Below are 25,438 nucleotides of genomic sequence, written 5' to 3'. Positions count from 1 at the left end.
GATGATTTAACAACAGCATTTCAAGAGAGCTAAGAAAACATACTATCTTTGCTTGAAATGCTTATATTATAACTACGTAAGTGTTCCATAAGCCAACAGATAAAAGGCCAAATATGTTGCATCTTTCAAAGTTTTCAGTGCCAGAAATATGTTTTGAACTGGCCAAGTACAAGTGGGTTTCTTTTTATTTCTTGAAAGCACAGTGTTGGAAAAGTTGTGTACAGCTTTTTTGAAAGCATACAGATACAAATCATAAAATGTTTTATTTATGATTATTTAATTACCTAATGCACTGCATATTGTCATCACTTTCAAGCCCTATGGAAAATTTGGGCTTTAGCAAGGATTATTTATTGTTAGGAAGGAAATGAGTGGGTACAGTCATTGGGTATTCTATTCACTTTAAAACTAGACTAATATCAAAAGCAATGCACACAGCATACTGCTCACAGGGCTGGTGTGATAACTGGACAGCTCCCGAAACCAATTAATTTCACCCTCCAGCAGCTCATTTCCCCTCCCACTGTTTCAAGACCTCAGAGCCAGATTCCTTCCCCTACATAGTTTTGCTGAAACAATTTGTGTTACTTTAAGCAGGGCGGACCTTATTGCTCTCTACAACTACCTGAAAAGAGGTTGTAGTGAGGGGTTGTCAGTCTCTTTTCCCTAATAACAAGCAATAGGACAAGAGGAAATGGCCTCAAGTTGCACCAGGGGAGGTTTAGATTGGATATTAGGAAAAAAATTTTTCGCTGAAAGGGCTGTCAGTCATTGGAACAGACTGCCCAGGGACATGATGGGATGAGCATCCCTTGGAGTGTTTAGAAAACACATAGATCTGGTGCTTAGGGACGTGTTTTAGTGTTGGACTTGGTAATTCTGGGTTAATGGTTAGACTTGATGATCTCAGTGGTTTTTTCCAACCTACATGATTCTATGATTCCATGATTCTAAGCTAAGATGAACTTAGTACAACATCTCTCCCCTGTCTCTTACATATTAAATCCTTTGGGACAGTTTTTTTTTTTCTTTTATCTTATGCTGGTATTTCTCTGTTGACCTGAATAACAGGTGCCGATTACTTTTACCTAAGTGAAAAAATTTTGGAACTTTGCAGTATTGTGTTGGAATTTTATTTTTTTTTTATAAGAGTAATCTAAATAACTCTTTCATGTAAGTCAGATGTTTCTTGACACCATCCTGAATTAACATGGAGACTCTGCAACTCGTAAAAAGGGGAGCCCTGATCCTCTAGTTCAAACAGTTAACAGTTTTTTTTTCCTGCTGTTGGTTTCCAGGTTGAGCAGGACTACTGCCTGGTTGACACTATAACACCCACCATTGCTGCTTTAATGCAAGATATGTATGAGCAGCCGCTGAAAAGGGTGATTACACCTTCTCTTCCCAGATTTGCATGGCCAAGCAGTGAGTTTGACTGAGCCAGCTGAAAGCTAATTCTTTTTCTTTTTTTTTTTTCTAGATTAGCTTTTGCCAGATTAGCCCATGATCCAGTTCGTTGCCTGGCTATGCAAAGGCCAGCCTGGTGATGCAGGGGCTGTCCATGAGCAGAGGGAGCAATGGGAATCACACCTCCAGTGAGGGGCTGCACTCAGATAAAGGTGTACAGCTACAGCTGAATTGCAGCATCTTGTCTTGACAAAGAAAAGGAAGAAGGCAGGATGTGTGTTCTGCTGTTAACTGACCATGACTCTATCCTCATATTTTCACCAAACACATGGGAAGTGCACAATGAATTCAACTTCTTACTGGCCTGGGTAGAAGTGTAACATGCGATCTGTCCTGTTTCTGATGTGACAGCAGCTGAATCCATTTTGTTATATGTTTCCCTGTTTTGCCCAAATGTATGAAGTTTAATTAACAACTTTTGTTAATAAAGGAGGTAGAACAACAATGGATCAGAGTAGCAGGATTATGATAACAGAAATGCTCACATTCAGAAAGAGGCAGAAAGCAATTCTAATATTGAGAGATATAAAGGGGTAGTAAATGGAAACAGCACAACATATCTATAAATATCTTCCAAATGAGTATGCAGTATATGGATGTGATGAAAACAGTTTTATGCATGCAGAGCTCCTAACATATCCTCTAGGCAGAATAAGTTCTGAGCTAACATATACTCAGTATTTCGGGTCAGGATTTCTAGTAAACTGCAGGTGGTGGAGTTCATATAACGTCTCTCTAAGAACTTTTTAAGTGCACAAAAAATAATCAAAAGTAATACGTAAATCTGAAGAGATGGTGGAAAAGAACAACAAACTGAGAAAAAAAAGAATACAATAAGGCATGGGCAAAAGAGCATTCAAGTAATCATATGGGGAATATTGCCGAAGTAAATCCATAATATATATTGCTGTGGGTTTATCTCTGTTGTAAAATACTAGTTTAAGTTATAGGGTATACCACCACTACTAAAAGCTAAAAAAAAAAATATAGGACATTAAAAATACTACTGTGGCAGCATCAAGACAAAAATATTAACAACATTTGTCAATTATTTCTTTAAAACTAACAACTTACTACATTCTGCAAGCATCTATGTTTTAAATCCACCAGATCATTGTTTCATCTATTTCCATTATCCAGTAACTATTTCAAAAAGCCTTATAAATATTCACAGAATTTTAAAAAATGGTAGAGTAAATACTATTTTTAAGTACATACATAAATATGACTGTTTTGTAATATGGGTGTTTTAATGTAATTATAAGTGATTGATTTCATACGTACACCATCCATCCAACATGATTTGTAGAAGTGCTGAGGTTTTGGTCATTCTTTTGGTAACATTTATCTTTTGTAATGTACCAGGTGCTTGTGAACACAGGCTATGAAACTTGATAGAGTACTCCAGTAGACATAAGCAAAAGTGAGACATTAATAAGCCCCTTGGCTTTTTCCTTTTTTAGCCAACTTCTAACCCCGGTGCTCTTGTTCACACTGTGATCCAATATGCCTTTGCAGAACTCCTGCTGTTGGCCCTTCCTCACATTACAGATAAATACTAGGGTGACATTTCTTAACCCCTCTACAAATGGAGACAATATTCGCAAAACTGGCAAATGACTGAAAAACACACACAAAAAAGGATGGTAATGCTATTAATATTTAAGAAAAGTTGCAAATCTTGGCTGCAGCACACAAACTTTAAGTTTTCCCATAACCTGACCACTTGGAGATAGGAGACAAAATTGGCAGCAGAATCCTGTTATTTATGGGAGTCTATTTGCTGGATGTGCAGAACTTATGTCTATTAACTCCACAGTTTCAGTTCAGCTTCCTTAAAAGCCTAAGTCCATCTTTTATTATGATGCTACAGCAGCAAGAACAGGGCAGAAAACACCCTTGAATTCCAGCTTTACTGAAATAAGAATTTTCTTAATAAATAATATATCAAAACCTGGAGGACTGGGTGAAAGAGAAAACCTGAAAACATGCTGTGCAGAGTTTAAAATACCATGAGCTCATACTTGGAACACAATTGTTACCATTTTTTCATGATGCCGTGATGGGAGGCTGTAGAGGGTGCAGCCATTCACTGAAGCATGGGACCCCATTTGCAAAGTAATCCAGCATGAAAATACTTTCTGGGTTTTTTAAGGAAGAGTAAATTCTTAATAGGTGGCTTGTTCTGTCTTCCTATCAAAATACTTTCAAGGCACTACTCACAGTAGTGTGCTGTAATGGTTTGATGCAAAGTAGATTTAAACTATCACTATAAGTACAGAAAATATCTGGGCAGGTACGAATACATACAGCTCTGCTAGCATCATTATGATTGTGTAGAAGCTTCCTGATACGCTGTGGATGAGGTTCTTTTCACCTTAGCTGAGCTGAACTCTGTTGAGGGAAATTTCAAGTTTTGAAGCGGCCGCTAAGAATATAGTTCAATACTACATTGTTGCGGCAAAGCCGTGACCCAGCATTGTAAAGACACATATTTATTAAATTCCTTTACAGAGTTCACAATAACAATAACAAAATAAGAGTAGCATAACATTAAGACAATGGTGAGTTTTCTTGCTGTGGTAAATTCTCCTAGGAAGTGTAAGTCCAATGGTGAAATACAACCCTTCTGCCAATTCAGTACTTGAAATAAGCATCAAAAGTATACACAGCCCTTACACAATTTACAACTTGTTCCAAAATTACCCAAACATCCTAATTTACTTAATCATGATAAACAGAGAAATTATTTACAGTATAAAATTGGAAAACATCATAAAAGGAAAACTATCAAGTAATAACTTAAAACTGACATATTTGCATGTGATTCGGGAGCCTTCATTTTTTGTAAGTTATTGATTAGGTAAAAAAAAATGTTGTCCTGATTTTTTTTTCATGGAGGCAACAGTAGAAAAACAGCTTCTATCAGCTGATAGCCTGATGTAAGCAGCTGTGAACGCAACCTGCTTAGAAGGTCATGACACAGCCTTGACTGTTATCTCTTCTACAGTTAATTCCAAAAAATATTTCTGAAGTGGGATTTTTGGGCACAGTTATTTGCATAGTCTGAATGCTAGAGAAAAATAAATTACAATGCCAAAGAAATTGTCCTTGTCTCAGTAAGGATGTTTTCTGTCCTCTTGATACAGGCTATGAGCCTGTAAGGGATGGTCTAGCTTAGCTGTGTGTTAAGCAATATCTTAATCATTTGGGTGCTCGACAGAGATGATGAAAGCTTTTTGTCAAAATGTTTTTTCAGGAAGAAATTATATGCTCGTCATTATCAAAATCTGTCAAACAATAAGTACTTGAAAAATATTGTTTATAAAAACAAAAAGATGCTTCTTGAAATTTCAGTTTAGAATTTAACAACTTCAGCTAGGAATATGTCCCAGTTTGACATTTTAAAAAGGATTAAAAAAATACTGTGTATTCTTTATTATGAAACAGCTTTTTTGAATGAAGTTTGTAAATTAAATAAGCCATAAAGAAGGTAAAAATCCTTTTGATTTTATTGATAGAAAATGCTTTGATTAAATCCCAACTGATTTTGGTAGGGATAAGGATTCATTCCATTAAAAATTTCAGAATGTGTTGGTTTCCATTGTGGACTTCAAAAACTGAAGTAGGAGAATTTTTAATGAAACAGAAAATCTGGTTCTTCTTTATATAAAATTTATCTCAGTGTTAAATGTAGTTAGGTTGCAATTCAAACTAGAATTAATTACTGGCTTTATCAGCTAAATATAATGCATTTGTATTGATACTTTAGACAAGAAGATATCTGAATACATATGAAACCCACTGTTTCTGCAATTTGGGGATGAATTGGTAGGAGGACTGAACAAAGAAAGATAGTACAGTCAGTCTTCACAAGACAGAAAAAGTGGAAATTCATATCTCTGCCAGAATACTGTGCAACATAAATCACAAGATAAAATAAATATGAAAGCCAAGGAAAAGAGAGGCAGCACACTGACCTCCATGTACAACTGCAGAAATGAAATGGAACAGAGAGCTAAATATCACACTAGTATAAGGGTGGAAAACAAATTATGCAAAGAATCTGCAGAAAGATTAAAAACATTGGAATAAACCAACAGGTTTGACTTCATTACAGAAGCAAAACCTCAGAATCTGTTCATATGGTTTAAAGAAGTTCCAAGCATTCTGTAACATGTCTCCCACGGCCATTTGCAGAACACATAAATCACTGTGGTTTGTAATTTCAAAAATCCTCCAAATCTATGGGATTTATGAGTTGAGTGTCTGTGGAAACTTAAAAACATCTATGTTTTATTTTTCTCTGTAATGAATTTTATGTTCTTTAGAAGGCACTAATCTGATAGCAGTATGTTGTTTATACACTGAATGCACCCTCACACTCTACCAACATGCCTAAAATCTCGAGCTGGAGGAATCAATTCTAATGCAAATGAGGGTAGTTCGGTTTCTCTGAATACTGGAGTCCTTGCTGAATCTGCTGAGACTGACAACATGGTTGCCATCTGTCCAGCTAGGAATGTGGCAAAGAGAAGCACCACGGTCAAACCCCCCTGTCAGCTGCCTAGCTGTTCTTCTGTTCTCAATAGACTCAGAGTCTAATTATCAGGAGGCGAAATGCCCTGCATTTCAGTCAGCACATTCATCTTCAGAAATATGCAATGCTGCCTGCATTTCATTTGATGTATTAGAATGAATATGAGAAAATGTTTTCAGGTGAGGTTCCCAAAATGTTCAGTATCAGACGTGTTCTGCTGCAAATGAAAGCAGTAAGGTGCTGACCCCATATGATAAGGGCGTTGAGCCAATAGGGCAGGTGAAACTCCTGCCCCAAACGTGCAGCGAGGCGTAATTCCTACTTTGGGATTTTGTGCCCTTACAAAGAAGTTAAAAGAAATTCTCAGCTTCCTTCAGTGCACTGAACTTCAACACTGGTTCTCACAGCAGAGTGGGTATCTGTTAGCTTTCACCACGTTGGATGCAGGCATTCGGTCATGTGAATCAGAAATACTGTGCATCTGCCTTGTCACGTGAGGGAAGAGAGCTAGCATCATCAGGAGGGAGCCTTCTGGCAGGGCAGTGTTTGGAGGAATATTTGTGGCTGCAAAGTTGCACTGGCCTCTTTCAGCCTGGAAGCTGATGTGGTGGACAGATCACAGATAAAACTACTGACTCAGCCATACGGGATCCTGGTGCAGGACTCAAGTGGTACTACGAATGCATGGTATTCGTAACTCACTGCAGGTGGTTGCATACGGGAATGCAAAAGGAGAGGCTTATGCTTTGTCTATGAGATTTCATACAAAAGTTTCACAAAAAGAGCAGTAGCCACTATTTTCCTGTAGTTGATTATTCTTCCTTTCCTTTTTTTTATTTTGGTGGGTTTTTTCCCTTTCAAACTTTTAATTTTTTTCCATAACATTTGCCCACTTCTCTGCTATTTAACTTGCCCACAAGTTTCAAAAACAATAGGAATATTGAGTCAAAAGAGAAGGATGCAGTTAATATCTAGTCCTTCTCCTTACTGTCAATAGAATACAACACAGTTGGAACTCAGAACAATAAAAAGCCTCAGATAAAATATCAGTATTTGGAATATGGTTGCTTTATTGAACCAAAAATGCATTCTGAACAAAAGACAATGATTATTCTCACTATTACAAGTAAATAGACAAGAGGGAAAACTGGAAAAAAAAGCAGACAAGATAGCTACCTCAAATACTTAGGACTGAAGAGTAAGGAAATAAGTGCCTGGATAACAAGATTACAATGACCTGTTCATAGCCTTTAACTTTGTAATATGATTCAATATAAAGCTACATTTCATAGTTCCAATTTGATTTTAAGTTGCAGGCATTTTTTTCTGTTTGAGAATAAAGAGTAAAATAAAAAGGAAGACTGCAAAGGACACGTTTAATCTGGATCAAGCTTCTAAGCTTTTCCCTATGTGTATCAACATGAGGAGGGGAATAAATATATTGTCTATGCATGTTCTGTGGAAATTAAGCTACCAAATGTGCTGGGGGTGGGGTGGGGAAGTTCATTCTCTTCCTTGCTATGTTATTACTTTTGTGATCTTACAGACTCCTGTAATAGCAACCTTATCAGCATTGACTGCATAAATGTGTACTGTGTGCTTCCAACAGACAATACTGAAGTAAGTCTTTGAAAAAGTGTATTAGACTGAGCTACCACAGGAATCAGGAAAGCCACAGAGAGATGACCTAGATACCTGAAATGACTACCACAGACTCAAATTCTTGGCCAGTTTCATGGTAGCCGCTCAGTAGAAAATGTCAGTTTTCAGTTTCTCTTTCTTTCCTATAGGGACAGCAAACATTGTGGCCCTTTTTAAGCCTTGTACTTGATCTCTATTACCAAATCCCTAGTATACATGCAAACCTGTTATCCCTATTGTTCAATATGTCCAGGTCAGACACATGAATTAGATCTAGGTCTGTTCAATTGAGCATCTATCATGTTTTTCTCACTGTGTATATTTGCCAAAAGTTTTTTCCATCCTATCTTGTAGGGCAAGATATATGGAATTTAAATTATGATTGGGATACAAGAGTGAAATTCAAGTTTGTACTGTGGTTATAGTTGTCTAGCTGTGTATCAGGGCCATGTCTGTGTGCCTACCCAGCACAGAGTCATCAAATTCCAGCACTGGTCTGGGAACTTCCCAGCAAGTCTCTGCAGAGAGGAGCCCAGGAAAAGGCAAGGGGATTGACTGAACATCTGACTGTCTTCATAGGAAAACATTTGATTAATTGTTGCAAGAGATCCACAGGTGGGAATTTCAGACTGTCCTGGAGACTCCCAAATGCAGCCTCTGCTCTGTATAAGGCACTTGATAGACACCGTATTAATGCTTAAATTTGTTAATTGACATCCTGCACAAAGAATCTGTCAGACTGAAGGAGTCCCCAAAACAATTTCTGTAGCATTTTTCTGCAGGTGCAGGAATGATAACACAAGTCTTTTGTATTTCACTAAGATATCAGAAGATGGTTTGTACATAGTTTAAGATGATTGACAGAAACATCATGCATGGGCTGGAATGGTCACCTAGGACTCTATTCAAAAGACTCACATAAATTAGCTTTTCTCTGTTAATAAATACTTGGTGAGTGCCTGTGCAAAACTGGTATATGTGCTGAGATGGACAACTCTTAGTTTTGTTATTTTGGGGAGGCCCTTTCATTTCTCAGACTGTACTCCTTTAGCATGCAAGTGTGTTCTGCAGTTAGACGCAGCTGATTCTGATGGTAGGATTCACTGTCAAGTGATAAAACTTGGAAATTCTAAGCCCAGAACTTATAACTTTTGTAAATTACACTTTTTGTACTGTTTATATCAGGAAAAAGAAGTGGGTCTTTTTCTTTTATTTTAAGAGAATATTCAAAGTAGATTTTAGGAGTCTTTGGCAAAGAACAAATTTTTTAAAATGCCTATTAAAGCAATTAAGTGCAAAGTTTGGGAAGGGAAATGAAGTGAGTTGCTGGAAATATCTAGAAATATTTTTCTAGCAGCATTTGTGTGCCAACTTCACAGTTGCACTTTCACATTTGATTTTCTTACCGTACATTAAAGAAAAATTCTTACTCCCCAAATTGAACCATGATAAAAGGACAGCTTCTTCTAATTAATCTTCCTTTACTTTTAAATATAAGTCTGTTGAGTTGTTAGCAAATACACAGTCATAATTCAAACATCATAGTTATCCTTCCAGGAAATATTAGATGGTACTGATAATTCTGTCCTGCAAATTACCATATTTTTAAATTAAGGTATGTGGACTTATTATGAATTATCTGTGACAAAGTGATTCTCTTTTCAGGGAGTGGTGGTGGTTTGCTGGTGATGAAAGAATGCCTACTGGTTTTAATTCATGGTAAGAGTGAAAGTGCTAAATACCACCCCCAACCTGCTGAAGGATACTAACAGGCTTAAAAGAAAAGGTAGTGCTGTGTAGCGTCTGTGAGACAACTGGCATATTAGACAGAGCAAGAGAGTTTAAATTGCTGTGTCTTACTGGAGGTGTAAAATCACAAGGAGCAGTGCTTTCAAATGGATTTTTTGGCACGCACTGATAGTATTTCAAAAAGTATTATCCTTAGAATTCCTTATTCAAAAAATGTGCACAAAAACAAGCTATCTGACTGTGTGGAACAAAAATAATACCATCACGTTATTTTCTTTGAATTATTGTTTACTCACCAACAGGCATGAAACATTATGTGGATACTCATTATTTGTCTATGAATAGTCATTCCATCAGAAGTCTTTTCAATTTAGAATCTAATCTGAAAGACTTTTCGCTGCTGCTCTCTACATTTTGAAACCATGTCCATTTCTACCACTTAATTTTGTAAAACTAGTTGTAGCATTTGGTTTTAGTCCAAACAAAAACTTTGTTACTGGTTAAATTATCGCTAACAATGTTAGTGAAATAACAAAAAAAAAAGCATGGGTTTTTTTTTTTCTATATATATATTCAAAAGAGTGAAATAACAATAAAATAATAATGATCGCTAGCCCTCATTCTCACGGGGTACTTCAGCTTAGAAGAGGTCTGCTGGAAATACAGCACAGTGGAGAGGAAACGGTCTGGGACGTTCCTGGACTGTGTGTAAGATAATTTCCTGGCACAGCTGGTCAGCGAGCCAGCCAGGGGAGATGCCCTGCTGGACCTACGGTTTACAAACCAGGAAGGACCGGTGTGTGATGTGGTGGTCGGAGAACACCATCATCATAGGGATCCCCAGATGGTAAGAGTTTTCAATTCCCGGAGAAGTAAGGAGGGGGGTCAGCAGAACTGCTACTATGGACTTCTGGAGGGCAGACTTTGGCCTTTTTAAGAGACCCTGGCCAACAGAGTCCCCTGGGAGACAGTCCTGAAGGGCCAAGGGGCCCAGGAAGGCTGGGCACTCTTCAAGAAGAAAATCTTAAAGGCACAGAAGCAGGTGTGCCAAAAGACGAGCTGCTGGGGAAGACCACCGGCCTGGATGAACTGAGAGCTTTGGTTGGAACTCAGGAAAAAAACAGGAGAGCTAACCACCTCTGGAAGAAGGGACAGGCAACTCAGGGCAACTCTAAGGACGTTGCGAGGTTATGCAGGGAGAAGATTAGAGAAGTGGAAGCCCAGCTAGAACTCATGCTGGCAACCATCATAAAAGATAACAAAAAATGTTTTTACAAGTACATGAGAAACAAAAGAAAGGCCAGGGATAATCCGCATCCTTTATTGGATGTGCGGGGAACGTTGCCACAAAGGATGTGGAAAAGGCTGAGGAACTTAATGCTTTCTTTGCCTCAGTCTCTAACAGCAAGACCAGTTACCCTCATGGTACTCAGCCCCCTGAGCTGGAAGGCAGGAATGGGGAGCAGAATGAAGTCCCCGTAGTCCACGAGGAAACAGCTAGTGACCTACTGCTCCACTTAGACACACACAAGGCTATGGGGCCAGGTGGGATCCACCTGAGGGTACTGAGGAAGCTGGCAGAAGAGCTCACCAAGCCACTCTCCATCAATTATCAACAGTCCTGGCTAACTGGGGAGGTCCCAGAAGACTGGAGGTCAGCCAGTGAGACACCCATCTGCAGGAAGGGCAGAAAGGAGGATCCAGGGAGCTCCAGGCCTGTCAGCCTGACCTCGGTGCTGGGGAAGGTTATGGAGCAGATCATCCTGAGTGCCATCACGTGGCATGTTTAGGACAACCAGGGGATCAGGCCCAGCCAGCATGAGTTTATGAAAGGCAGGTCCTACTTGGCTTACCACATGTCCTTCTATGACAAGATGACTGACCTAGTGGATGAGGGAAAAGCTGTGGGTGCTGTCTCCCTGGACCTTAGCAAAGCCTTTGACACCTTCTCCCACAGCATTCTCTTTGAGACACTGGCTTCTCATGGCTTGGGTGGCCCCACACAATGCTACAGGCTTGGGCAGAGTGGCTGGAAAGCTGCCTGGTGGAAAAGGACCTGGGGGTGCTGGTTGACAGCTGGCTGAACATGAGCCAGCAGTGTGCCTAGGTGGCCAAGGTGTCCAACAGCATCCTGGCTTGTATCCAAAACGGTGCAGCCAGCAGGACAAACGAAGTGATTGTCCCCCTTTACTTGGCACTGGTGAGGCTGCACCTCGAATCCTGTGTTTAGTTTTGGGCTCCTCACTTCAAAAGGGACATAGATGTGCTGGAGTGTATCCAGAGAAGGCAGTAAAACTGAAGAAGGGCCTGGAGAACAAGTCTTATGATGAACAGCTGAGGGAACTGAGATTGTTTAGCCTGGAGAGGTGAAGGCTCGGGGACACCTTATTGCTCTATAAAACTGCCTGACAGGAGGCTGTAGGCAGGTGGACGTCAGTCTCTTCTCCCAAGTTACAAACCACAGGACTAGAGGAAACAGCCTCAAGTTATGCCAAGGGAGGTTTAGTTTGGATATTAAAAAAAAATCTCTTCCCTGAAAGGGTGGTGAAGCATTGGAACAGGCTGCCCAGGGAGGCAGTGGAATCACCATCCCTGGAGGTGTTTGAAAAACACATAGATGCAAGTGCTTACAGACATGGTTTAGTGATGGACTTGGCAGTCCTGATTTAATGGTTGGACTTGATGATCTCAAAGGTCTTTTTCAACCTAAGCGATTTTATGATTCTATGAAAACTGAGACTTTGTTTTCAGTGTATCATAGCAACAAAATGAATGGTTGAGATAAGAATATCTAGGTTCAAATGTTAAGGTAGGGAAAATTAATCTGGTTTTTAAAAGAGTACCTCAGTTCTCTTTGTCTTTGCGAGCATCAGCGTAGAATTGATTTTAGTACTGTCACACAGTAAAGGAGAGAAGAAATCAGGTATTTCTCCCATTCCTATCTAGATATGTATATAGGTAGTATGATTTTTACTGACTGAGTTTAGAGAGAGCTGGAAATTTTTTGCATCCCCAAGAATTAACACTGCAAACCAAACCTTTTTTTAGTACTTGCTTATATCAGAATAATTGCATAAATCACTTAGGCATCAAGTTTGAAAATATTTCAGAAGTGTCTCATATTTTTAATGTTAGAAGGTACCACAGGAATCAGCTACATATATTGCACAAAGAAGAAATAGTCTTTGGCAGGATGACTTATAGACCAAAATCAAGATATTCTGAGACTTGAACATAAAACTGACTTTTAGAAACTGAAGATCTACAGTTTGTATTGTTTGTGCAGCTGTTAATGGCACTGAATCATGAGTTCATTAGAACTTTATGATTAATTTTAGTTTGAAAAAACAGTGAAAGATCATAAATAAAACTACTTTCAACAACCTAGCATGAATGGTCAGTGAAGTATCTTAAATAACATGACTTTCTTTCACAACTTGTGAATAATCTGTACCTCAGTGAGTTTTAGGTGGCAGGACAATCATATTCTTACAAAAATATAGAGACAAAGCAGCAAGTCTGGATATAGTCTTAACTGTTTTCTTCTAGGCTTTGAAGAAGCAGTCTGGTTTTATTAGTTGCTATAGAGATATTCATGCTTTTGTTATCTTATTGTACAGACTGTGCTGATGTGGCCACAGTAAATCCCACAACTTAGCGTATCACTGTCTCTTTCCACATAGACACCACAGATCTGTGCTTTGTAAAAGGAGGGAATAACTGGCTGTTAAAGCAAGCTGCCACCATAAGCATTGTCTCTTTCTTGGCATAAAACTGTATTGTCATAGATGGAAATGTCCTTGTGGACCATGACACACCATGGATTCAGGGAGCGAAGGCACAGACACAGGGCAGAGGGTACAATGGGAATGGCGTACAGCATGTTCCCTTTGAAATAAATACTGTACTCCAAGTATTGCAAGCTAATGCTGAGTAACTTTTTCACTGTTTTTTTTTCCTAAGCTACAGAAATCTTGTTCACATTTACAGGCAGAATAAAAAGAGAAGAAATTAAAGTATGCAGGCCATAAGACGTAGTATGGATCCCTGTAAGATCACCCTTGATTTCCTTCTGATTCTCCAAAATGTACAAACTCTGTGTGCCAGCATGGAAAGATGACACTACATGGTTAATTGTTACAAGTGAATTGTCACAAAGGGCTCTTTCCTTTTCAAAATCTTCCCTTGACAGAGATAAAAAGAGGACTAGCTCCTTGTTTTGATCTGTATTTCTCCAAGTAATTATGCTTATATTGTTTTAGGATTCTGAATTACCTGAAGGTGTCCTCTAAATGTTAATTTCCTTTTACTGGTATGACAGGATATATTTTGAAACAATATGATCAAAGATACAGGATTTCTTCAGACAAGCTGAAATAGCTTTGAAAATGATAAACAGACTTCCGGGAGGTAAAATCTACATGGAAATTATTTAGTCAGATTAAGATGCAGAATTTGAGATGGCTCTAATTATTTCTGGTAGGAGGATGACAAATAGAAGGGCAGAAATGAGTAAGATTTCAGGCATCTATATTCTGTATGGCTTCTGGAATTTATTGCGATGTAATAAAGCCAAATTTTTAAGCAACAGCTACATCAGAATTCAAATACCTTTTTTTTTTTTTTTTTCTCTTTCCACTCAGAGGTGAATAACTTCAGGGAACTTTATCTTGATCCTGATGTTTAGGTATACTAAGTACCCCTTGACTTCATCTTGGGAAAATCAGTTACACACCATTAGGGAATCTGTAGTCTAGCTCTAATGTCCTTTCTTTTTTTTTCTTTTTTCTTTTTTCTTTTTTTTTAATTTCACAGGATTTTGCTTGCATTTGTCATGTTAAAATGTTTTACATTATAAATATTTAAAGGATCATGTGGACGTGATGCAACTAAGGTAGATAATGATTGTTGAGATTAGACTCTGACTAGATTGTTAGACATGCTAAGAGAAACACCAGGAAGCCTCTTAGTTCAGGTGAACTGATGGTAACCTCAGGTGGATACAGAATTGCAGGCATCTGGTTTAGGCATACTCCAATGCAGATCTTCATGCAAGGCAAGTCTTATCCTCATGAAAGAAATTTTTTTGTCATTGTTTCACCTGCATGCTGTCATCATAATTAAAAAAGCTTTTCATGGTCACTTCTTAATTCCCCACTATTCAACAGTAAACAGTAGTTCTTTCCTTTTGTCTGGGGGTTTCTTAGGTGGCAACAAATAATACTACTATGCAGAAGAGATATGAGCTAACTCAAGCTGATGAAATCTCAGTTATTAAGAAATGAAAATTTCAAAACTATTGAGGAAGTATATGTTACCATACATACATGAAATATTAAGATTGACTTATTGGTTTCGAAGTTTTAACAGATAATTTTGACTGGTTTTTGTCCTCTAAACATACCATGTTTTGGAAGAATTCATTTCATATCATGGAAAACCAATTATGCCTTTGCAATTAATGGCTTGAAACATTTTAGTTTCACTGAGGCTTAGGAGGCAGTAAAAAGTGCACAGAGGAGAAATACTTTGGGGAAAACTGACAAAGCTAGCAAGGAATAGAGAGTCAGAATTGAGAATCTGAGATCTAGTGATTAGTAGTCTTTTAAAGATGTCTTCTGCTTGGGCTTTGTAGCTAAAGATAGGGGTCTGGCCTTCTTCCCTGCCAACCCCTTACAATGATGATTATAGATCTTGTTCAACTGACACATGACGGTTGTCATCATCCACCTTGCTGCCCCTGCAGAACTGAAAGGATTCTGCTGCTAGTCTACAATTTGCTAAAGTCTCCATATAAACACAAGCATTATCATTAAACGTGCTAGACACATTAAATGAGTCACAGAGATAGAAATATTCAGAGTCTGTTTATGAAAGATTCTTGCAGAATTTTAAAACTAGAATTTGGACAGGGTTTTTTTTTTCAGTACAGATTTGGAACACGGTCACAAAGTTTGGCCTCTTCTAGCTTCCCAGACAGAAAAGTTGTCTTATCACAGCAGCTGCAAAATTGTAGAAATGTTGGTTCTCAACAGAACCTATTAATTTTACTCCAAATTACATCACATGTTGGAAAGTGGAAACCACCTTTATTGCATCATGTGCACCCTCTGCCAACAAATAAGAAACAGCCTTACATCTGAACAGGAACATCATTAAAACTAGGAAAGCAACCCAATTTCTGCTTTACTCTCCAAAATCCCACTTAGTTTCCTCTAGCAGTGACATAGCATGCACTACTACCCAAGTGATGCCTCTCCAGATTAATACAGGGAGCCATTCACAGTGTTAAGGGAAGAACGCTTTAGGCCACAGAAGAAACACAAATCATTGCAAGCTCCCTCTGTGCAGGTAAAGGGAAAGAAACTGAAGAACTAGGAGAATTGTAAGTCAGTGCTGCATTTCTGTTTCTCAGTAGGCACTGTTGTATCTTTCAGTTTGCCAGGGAAGTCTAAATAGCAAAACATTGGAAAAGAGGTTGCTAGAGACAGTGGATATGCTGCACTGGGCAAGCTACAGCCTTTTATGTTGTAATTGTAGTCACAGAACTGTTCTGGTTTTCCTTTCTCCTGAGATTTGTTTTGGTTATTTCACAGTGCTCTATGGTAAAACCTCTGGTTGTTTGGTGGTGCACTGGTGCCAAGATTTGATAACTTATTTTTAAACTCTGGCTTATTTGGCTATGTACTAGCAGCAGGATTTGATAACTCATTTCAAAGTAGCATGAAAAAGTACCACCTGACCATCAGCATTTCCAAGGCAAGTATTGTGCATTAAGCCAGGGAAAAGGCTGCAGGTCACCAATGTGCTCTACTTCTGACAAATCATCATGGGCTGTTTTTCTGAGATTCAGTTTGTACTTTTATTTCCTCCTGTGGAAGCCTACTTATTTTCAATTGATTTCCATTAAATTAAGAAGAGCACTGATCCAGAAAAACTTCATGAATTGCATTATCCAGTTTAATTAGAGGGAACAGAAACTTTTTCCAGACAGAAGAGTCAGCATTTAGCCCAAAACGCAACTTCGGACCGTAATGGTTGAGGCTAGCAGTGAACTGAAGTCACAGGCAGTGCCAATGACTCCTTCGACTCATTATGCACTACATTAAGAATGATGCTACAGCATGTTCTTTGTTTTCATGTTTAGTAATATATAGTAAATATCTCTGTTTAGATTTCTTGCTCAATTCTAAGCCATGTCAGAATCAGTCCAATAATGAGTTTGTTTGAATTGTTTATGGTTTAGGTCAAATTCTTGGTTTGCTTTTTCTATTTGTCTTAACAATATTTTGATATCATGCCAATTAAACTTTTGTGGTAACAAACCTTGCTGGTGCAACAATTTTATGGATAGGATGTGAAATCTTAAAGTTCACTGACAAACCTGCACTTGAGAGAACTTAAAGATATGTACCACCTGAGAACTGTGCCAGGGAAGTAAAGGGAAAAACCATGCAGAAGCTTCCTCAAACAGTGTAAGCTTAAATTCTGTGATTGTAGCATGATGATACCCAAATACTTGCAATAGATGAAATCAGGTGAAGGCAGATGCCATACAAGCAGTTCTCAGATTCAGGCAATAAATACCTTGTGTCTCATTCTCAGTAAGGACAAATGTTCAGGGAGGACAAGGTCTGGTAGAGTCAGGCCATTCTGGGACATTGCATAGCTCAGTTTCACCATACTGATATATTGTTATAAAATTCAAAAGAAAAATATAAAGAGATTGACAATACTGTATAGAACTAATCTTTCATCTTGAAATTGTGTGAAAACTCCTGTATGATTACAGAGTATGAGGGTATGGCCAAGCCAACACTGAAGTCTCCAGAGCCATCCCAAATGTGCTATTAACTTTTTTTTTACTTCTTTGGCTTGAAGGACAACTCAGCCCCAACAGATCACACCTAGAGTACTGGGTGATGTACTACGTTAGCTGATGAATTACAACCAGCATTTACTAACCTTTGGCTTTTTATACATAATGCCTACAGAACCCATAAAACATAGTCTAGATTCACTGCTAAAGTCTATGTCTTACCTTTGTACCTTTGTAAAATGGAATCTTTGTCTCATAGAAAGCAATGAAATATCAGGAAGTCAATATGTACTTTCCACAGGAGCTGATTGATAGATGCCTGGCATTGGGACACAGCAACTAGATGCTCCTCAACAGAAAAGAGAATTTCTGACAATTTGTTCCTCAACACAGAAGACATCAGAGGGCTGGAGCACCTCTCCTATGAAGGCAGGCTGAAAGAGTTGGGGTAGTTCAGCCTGGAGTAGAGAAGGCCCCAGGGTGGTCTTATAGTGGCCTGTCAATACTTAAATAAGAAAGATGGGACAGACATTTTACACGGGCCTGTAGCAATAGGACAAGGGGTAATAGTTTTAAACTAAAAGAGAGTAGATTTAGATTAGATCTTAGGAAGAAATTCTTTACTATGAGGGTGGCGAGGTGCTGGAACAGGCTGCCCAGGGCAGTTGTGGATGCCCCATCCCTGGAAGTGTTCAAGGCCAGGTCAGATGGGGCTTTGAGCAACCTGGTCTAGTGGAAGGTGTCCCTGCCCATGGCAGGGGGGTTGGAACTAGATGATCTTTAAGGGCCCTTCCAACCAAACATAATTGTAACTTAGATACACCATCTTAGCTAGCTAAAAACACCTCACTTTTGCCAATACAGATTTATACTGTGGCCACTTCCAGCTTTAGAGTATGCTTGTTTGGCTTGTCTCTTCCACCTGAGAACTGAGCTGGAAACTTTTCTAGTCATTAACACACATGATAAACACATCAAAAGTACTGAGAGAGAGAGAGAGCTATATCACACACTAAGACAAAAAAATATGCAGGATTCTGTGGATTGGTACTGACCTGAAATGTAGTTTCTTCCAATAGGCATTGCTACAGCATTGTAGAGCTGAAAACTACCAGTAAATGTACTTTTATCCCTGTAACATAATGTCACAGTAGCATCTAGGGCACAACAGAAACATTACCATTCAGATTTTCAAATTTTGAAATTTTTTTTAGGAAAGGTCTACTGCCAAGGCCATGTCTACAATGTGGTTAAAAATAAGCTTGCAGCTCGCATAAACATATCCAAGTAAAACATCAGTTCCCCAAGGCATAGTAGTAGTTTAGGCAAGGCCACACAGAGTTCCATGTGAGCTTACCACCTGCATTGTGGGCTCCCACATAGATTGTGCATCCCACATCAAGTTCTTTTCTGCATCAGGCACACAGTCAAACATAAAGTTACTCCAGCTGCAGTCACAGTATATAGGAGGACACAAGATATCATGGGCAGGATAGAAATGGAGTAGCTTGTGAGTAGACTGTTATACGTTATTTTCATTGTTAAATAGTAAGCATGTATTTTTAATATACTATTGGCACAGCTTAAAAGCCTAGACTCAAATCCCATACAGTGACCTCCTTTGTTTCACAAATCTGACCAGTGAAGTTAGCGATGGCAGGGTAATAATATCCCTCTGTGTGGAAAGAATCTATGGCTGGAAGGGAGGTTGCACAAACCAACCTCTCCAAAGCTAGCAACATTTTTCCCATTGAAATGCAATGTTAGTGCCTCAGTCCTGTTCCAAGGCAATATACTGCAGGCAAAACTAGTTGACACATCTGATCTGCTGCCTCCAGCATGTGTGGTCTGGGATCAGGAGAGGAGGACCTGCCCTACAAATACATGACATGCTACCACCATGGCCAAGGAGCATGAAACTAGGCAGGAGGTGGAAGAGTAAGTCTGTATGAAATGAATGAAACCTAGCCGTCATGTGAAATTAAACAAAGCAAAATGAAGTAGAATGGATGGATTAAAAAGGAAGTTGATAGAGAGTTTTTCATAGTACTTAGTTTGTGCAGAAATAAAAAAAACATAGCATAATAAGGTATTTATTATGTCACATTAGAAGACCATTCTTGTCTCTTCAAGAATTTACAACAACTCCTAACAGTTTCTTTAAAAATATGAATAAATAAATCAGCTTTTCAAATGCAAGTTTCTTACATGCATAATATACAGTATGTGCTTAGTATTCATGTAGCAGTTTTGCTGGTGAGAATCTTTTTTTTGATAACACTTTCTTAATTTGTAAATAAATCTAGCTTTAAATCTTTTCAAACAGAAAAACAGTTCATTTATATGATCATTCTCCCTATGAATCATATAATATACATTGAGAATCTTCTTGGGGGGAAAACTATTGTCTTTTCTTTTGCACATCATAATATAACTGTTTCTGCAGCAATAATTTAAAACTCCTAAATGTTGCTAATGAAATCCTCTATTATTACAGTTCTGGGAAAGTGATATTTAAATACATAGTTTCTGAAATGTATGGCCTTGGGAAATGTTAAAAAGGTGGCACTGAATTCTTTGAATAAGGAGAAGCAGTATTAAAAAAGAATATTATACATGAATTCTGCATGTGGGATTTTTTCTTTTTACTAAATGCTCCCGAGAAGTAATTCTTTTCTTAGATGTGGTGGGATTCTCATAATCAAAAAGCTCTCAAAAATTAGCCAGTCTTTGCCATCACAAATATATCCTTGTCTTAGTTATCCAGTTGACATTTCTACTTCTTCTAGCACTGGACATCTAGAGGCAGTGTAAATGAAGCAGGTATTTAAGCACAGACAGGTCTGACAAGCCTATGTGCATGGCAAAGATGCACACCCTTCTGCTGGAGACAGGAAGCTGAGTGCAGTGCAGTGATGCTTTGAGTGGTTAAGAAGCACCTGTGGTCTGCAACTAGAGCGTTATTGTTACTTGCTCAAGGTTAATCAATAATTAGTTAGGTGAAGAAGTTGTTACCACATAATCAGACAGGCAGGAGCTCTTGATTTACATTTGCCTCTTTTCACATGTGGTACAGTCTCTTTCTCAGTCACCTGAGTACTTTTACTGGGTAACATTCCTTCTATTCTAGGTGTAGGACATGTTGAAGTCACACAATGTCTTTTGCTCTCTTCCTATGCCACATAACAATTTTCAAGGATTTCTGTGTTTCCAGTAAGTATTTAAGTTTGTAACTAAGTCTCTCTGGGGAGAGAGAGGTATTTTGATTTGATGGTGTACAGGAAGATTGGGGGGAAAGAGCAGCTATTCCTGTGGATTACTCTTGACAATATTATTAGGTAATTGTCTGAAGCCCAGGCAAAATTATTTTCTTTACCCTGATGATCCCATAGATTAAAATAATTAGGTATTTTTGTAGAATTCAGCACATAGTTGAATGGAAATCAGATCTACCATTCAATCTAGCATTGCACATGGGCCTAAACCCAGTATTTTTCTCAACTGTTCCATTTTCTGTACTCCATCATAATTGTTTACCTGAGGCACTAAAGGCTGACTCTGACCTGATACTGTGCATAGATAAGTACCTTCTCTCAAAGAAAATCACATGGAGTGATATTGTAATGGCATTCCTTGAGAAAAAAAAAAAAAACAAAAAACTTTGCCATTTTCTAGTTACACATAGCAATTTATACATTGCTTATATTTATTTTGCTCCAAAATGTCTTCTCAGGGATGTCTAAATGTATTTCTACTTAATAATAAGCTGACTTAGTTTTCTACCAGAAGAACTTGGTAAAATGAGACATACTAATAAACACAGCTGTATGTTCCTTTCCTACCTATAGCCTTTTTATGTAAGTGTTAAAGAATATACTCTTGATTTCTTTGTTAGTTTAACATCTTAAAAAAATTAAAATTAAAAATTACAATTATGAAGTTACAGTTTGAGTATGCACAGTGTTGCAAGAATCAGCTAGTGTATTTTTCGCACAAAAATACTAGAAGTTTTAGAAGAGAATCTGAGGATACAGAAAGAAAACTTTAGAGTGAAGCAATAAAAGTCCCTTTGTAAGATTCCTCTTTAAAAGCAAATAGATTGCACATATAGCAGAACTGGCCATTGCAAATTCCCATGTCATTTGAAAAATCATTCTAAGACCAGTTATTAAAAACATCTTTGAAATACTGTCTTGAAAAGCTGAAGACTAAAGTTTCTGTCCCTGAAATATATGGAAGGAAGAATAGATAGATTAGGTATCTCTAATTGTGCTATGGGTTGCAGCTGGTAAGCCTGGAAATGAACCTGAAAAAATCTTTCCTTTTCCCCAAAAATATTCACCATTAGAAAGCCAATATAAAATAACTGATAAGCCAATAGTTCTCCCACCTTTAGTATAATTGTTTTATGAGCTGAAACAAACACACTATGTAATCACGACACATACCCCTGAATGTCCCACAAAATTACTGTAGTAACTGACTGTTTCATTCTGAACAGAATATTCAAGAATGTCTTCTCTTTACTGGATTTCCCACTTGGTTTGTCTAATGCTTCAGGAAAATATCAGCTGATAGAACAGATTCTAAGGGGAAAAATGCCTGACTGAATTTATAAAGTATGTTCATCGCCAGTGAGAAACGCATAGTACCTCATTCAACAGTAATGGACGCTGGGCCTAGAGGGAGAGTAAAGATAAGAAAGAATTAACTTGTCTGAATCTAGTCAAGGATAGAGATTGAATGTTTTCTTACATTAATTCTACTATACACATTCCATATGGCAAATATAATGGAAACTAAAGGAAAAATAAGATTAGTTTGTGTAAGGTCTTCTAAATATAGAAAAGAGATAAATGCTCTTTTATCTAATTGTTGAAGACACCGCTAAAAGATAATGATTAACCAATGTAGTGTGGTGAGAGCGATATAAAGTAGGTTAATCATCTGAAGCTCAAGCAAGCCATTTTAGTCTTTTCCCTGAGGTATAAACTTAATCTGAATTTCAAAAAAGGGCTTAACAGAACATAGGGATTTTTTTTCTTTTCTGTTAAATAAGGATTTGGACACAAAAAATCAACTTTACCTTTTCTAAATTTATGTATAATCATCTGATCTGAGCTAGCAGCTTAAAATTGGGTAGTGTGAATACTCCTCATTAGCTCCAGAGAAGGCAATGCTAAAGTTCTCACCAAGTTTCGAGTTCTTGGTCCAAGATACTAAGTATTTTGAAATTCTCTTGCAGATAGATAATCCCTGCTAAGTGAGAAAGTTTTTATGCTATGTTACGTTACATGTATATGCTCTCCATTCTGTGGGGATATAAATCCATACTACATCAGTGAAGTCAATGTAGCTAATTTATACCATCTGGGCATATGACACAAAAAATCTGACACAAAATTATTTCCCAATGTAATATTCATAGAGATGAAAAGCAAACTTAAGAGGAAAAAAATCCCATAATTCAACCCATGCCCATGTGTATAGAAAAGCAGAATTTGCTTTCATTATTTTTCTTTTTATTTCTAGATTTTGAAAATTCCAAAACTCACATATTGTGAAGGATTCTTCCTCTCATAATTGTACATAAAATGTACTATTGTAGGACTGAGGAGCTGAAGTTTAGAGATGAATAAGACTACATTAAATCTAATGGATTTTAGGCAGCCACAGGGATATTCATAATAATGAGAAATGACCTTAAAAATACTGACCTCTTGCATTGTATTTGTACAATGAGTGAATGTTGTCTCTCAATTCCGCCTCCCCTGCGCTCTTACTTTTAAAAAATCTAACTATTGCATTGATGAGAATATTACGTCCTTCATTTGGAAATAAAAAAGAGCCTATTTATTTTAACAATAGATTATTTTAGTTGTTTGTAAGTCCAGCATGGCTGATTTTGCTTAATTTTCATGGCTTCAAAAATACCTGGGTTTTTTAAACGTTATTGTAGTAAAGAGAATACTGAACTCACATGAGTGACTGAGCTTCTTGAACCAAAATATTTGTCTTGCAACTTCTGTTCCTCAAAATCAAACTCAACAGAAATGACAAAAAATCTAATCACAGTTAAGCAAGAAGTCCTACTACTATGCTACCATTAAAAGAAAATTGCTAATAAAATTGTTCCACATTTTTATGTTTGCCTATTAGACTTAAATTCCTCCATCAAGATAATTAAGTTTGGGTAGTAATTCAGAGGGCTTTTGATTTACTAACTAGAGTGTCTTCCTAATGAAAGTCATACGTAAAGTTACTTAGCTGTTGAAGCTTCTGAAGATGGAGAAAAAAGGACTCAGCAGCTTAACAGTATGAAAGAGATACTAGAAGGACAAATTTATACATATTACAAGCAGTGTTAGAGATTTTCAGGGGGTTGGGGGTGGGGGGGGAATATGGTAGAAAAGTTCTGATAGGAAAACACCTGAACATCACAAAGATGAGAACATCACCTACACAAATGACTGTTACTTGCTTTAAAGGGGGGGGGGGGGGGGGTTGGGGTTGGGTTTTTTTGGTTTTGGGGTTTTTTTTTGGTTTTTTTAACTTTAAGTAGTTTTACTAGACTCAGATCAGCCTGCCAGCTCCTCAACATCTGTTTTGGGTTCTGCTTTGCTTATCATAACTGTCTGACAGGCATTTATTTCATTAAAATGTTTTTCTACCTTTTAAAGCTGAACTGCTTTGAATGTTACAGGTTACACTGTCTTAAATATGTCTTGATTTTATACTTGTGGTTTTGGGGGTGGTGAAGGGAAATAGAGATGGCTAGGGAAGCTTACAAGTTTTTCTTGGAAGATTTGTGAAAATTCTTGTTTTATCCTAATACCATTTTTCTAAGAAATGTTCCGATTGATTAAACTGACATCTTAGAAAAAATTAACAAACCCATTTCCCATTGACCTTTAGTTCTGGTTTAGAAGCACAGTCCTCTATAAGGCACTCTGGACTTCAAAGCTGGTGAATCAGCCACATATCTATGGCATACATAACCTTGTAATTCACAATATTCTCTATATTAGATTAATATTTGCCCCATTTTCTACAATAATGCCAGACTCAGACTGATGATGTTACCTTGTTGATAAGGTTGCCATAGCGGATTCTTTTTACACCTGTAATTTAGAAAAGATTAATTCTTTTCCCTTTGTAAAAGGAAATATAATTGCCATATATTCTCAAAAACCCAGATTGAGTTCTTCCATCTGATTTTGTGCTTCCTTCAAGTTGTACTTTTTTAAAGAAGGAAAGGAAGGTGGAAAATCAAACAAGCTGGTTTGGATTTTATGAATAAACTCCCAAACCCCAGATTCTCAGAACGCAGGTGAAAATAAATTGTTTATACAATACTTCTAAAAATAATATGGGAAGCTTGCATTTCTTTCTAGAAACTTTCAGGCAACTTATATAAATTTTCTATGAATGATAAATTTAGCTAGATTCATTTATATAATGTCATTGAAAAGCTTCACATCGGAAGATGCAAGTCTTTGAGTAAATCAAGGTAAAACTGTGAACGAGAAAGTAGTTGTGATTTATTTTGTATTTCCTACTTATGTACTTACATACATCACAACTCTCTCATTCTTCTTTATACTATCTGGGAATCACAAATTCTGGAATGTGTTTCTTAATATTGCACAAATTAAGGAAGTCTCATGGTCTTCATTTTATAGAAGAGGGAGAAAAGCCCAGAAGCCATGAAAGGAACCTGAACTTCCCAGAGCTCTGCTCACTGGCCTATGTCTGTTATAATCCAGACCAAGGGGCTAACCATGTCTTTGTCACTTTGAGACAGCAAACTCATTTTTAAAATATACATACCTACTTGTTCAGCACTATTAGGTGACATGAAAACATTATGTTTCTGCTTATTGTTTCCATTGATACTAGTTATCTTCCAGGTTAGGTGGAACTATTAAATTTAATTGTAACGTGACCTGAATATGTTTGTTTTTAAAAACAGTTCTGCTAAAAAAAAAATAAAATATATTGATCAGATTAGTCCCATATGTCAATTGTGATCACAATGATCACAATGATCTTTCTAGAGACAAGAATCTCTTCATTAGATTGAGTGGGTATGAATTCAGTTTGAAATTAACTTCCTCACAACCTTTTAGCCTTCCAGAACAGAACAGGATTTGGTGGTCTCTTAAATGTGCCTGAAGGCTTGGTTTGAGCTCTTAGCTCTTCTACCCATTGGATCTATTTGC

The 25,438-nt window shown here is 37.6% G+C and overlaps 1 protein-coding gene across 1 annotated transcript in view; it reads left to right on the top strand.

Moving 5' to 3' along the window:
* B3GALT1 (beta-1,3-galactosyltransferase 1) overlaps positions 1-25,438 on the top strand; it is a 210,967-nt gene that overhangs the window by 64,281 nt on the left and 121,248 nt on the right. The gene's annotated exons all lie outside the window — the stretch shown is intronic.

The sequence above is a fragment of the Falco peregrinus genome, chromosome 8 (genome assembly GCF_023634155.1).
Source record: "Falco peregrinus isolate bFalPer1 chromosome 8, bFalPer1.pri, whole genome shotgun sequence".
Taxonomy (NCBI): domain Eukaryota; kingdom Metazoa; phylum Chordata; class Aves; order Falconiformes; family Falconidae; genus Falco; species Falco peregrinus.
The sequence above is the reverse complement of the archived record's forward strand: the minus strand, read 5'-3'. Positions and strand labels throughout refer to the sequence as shown.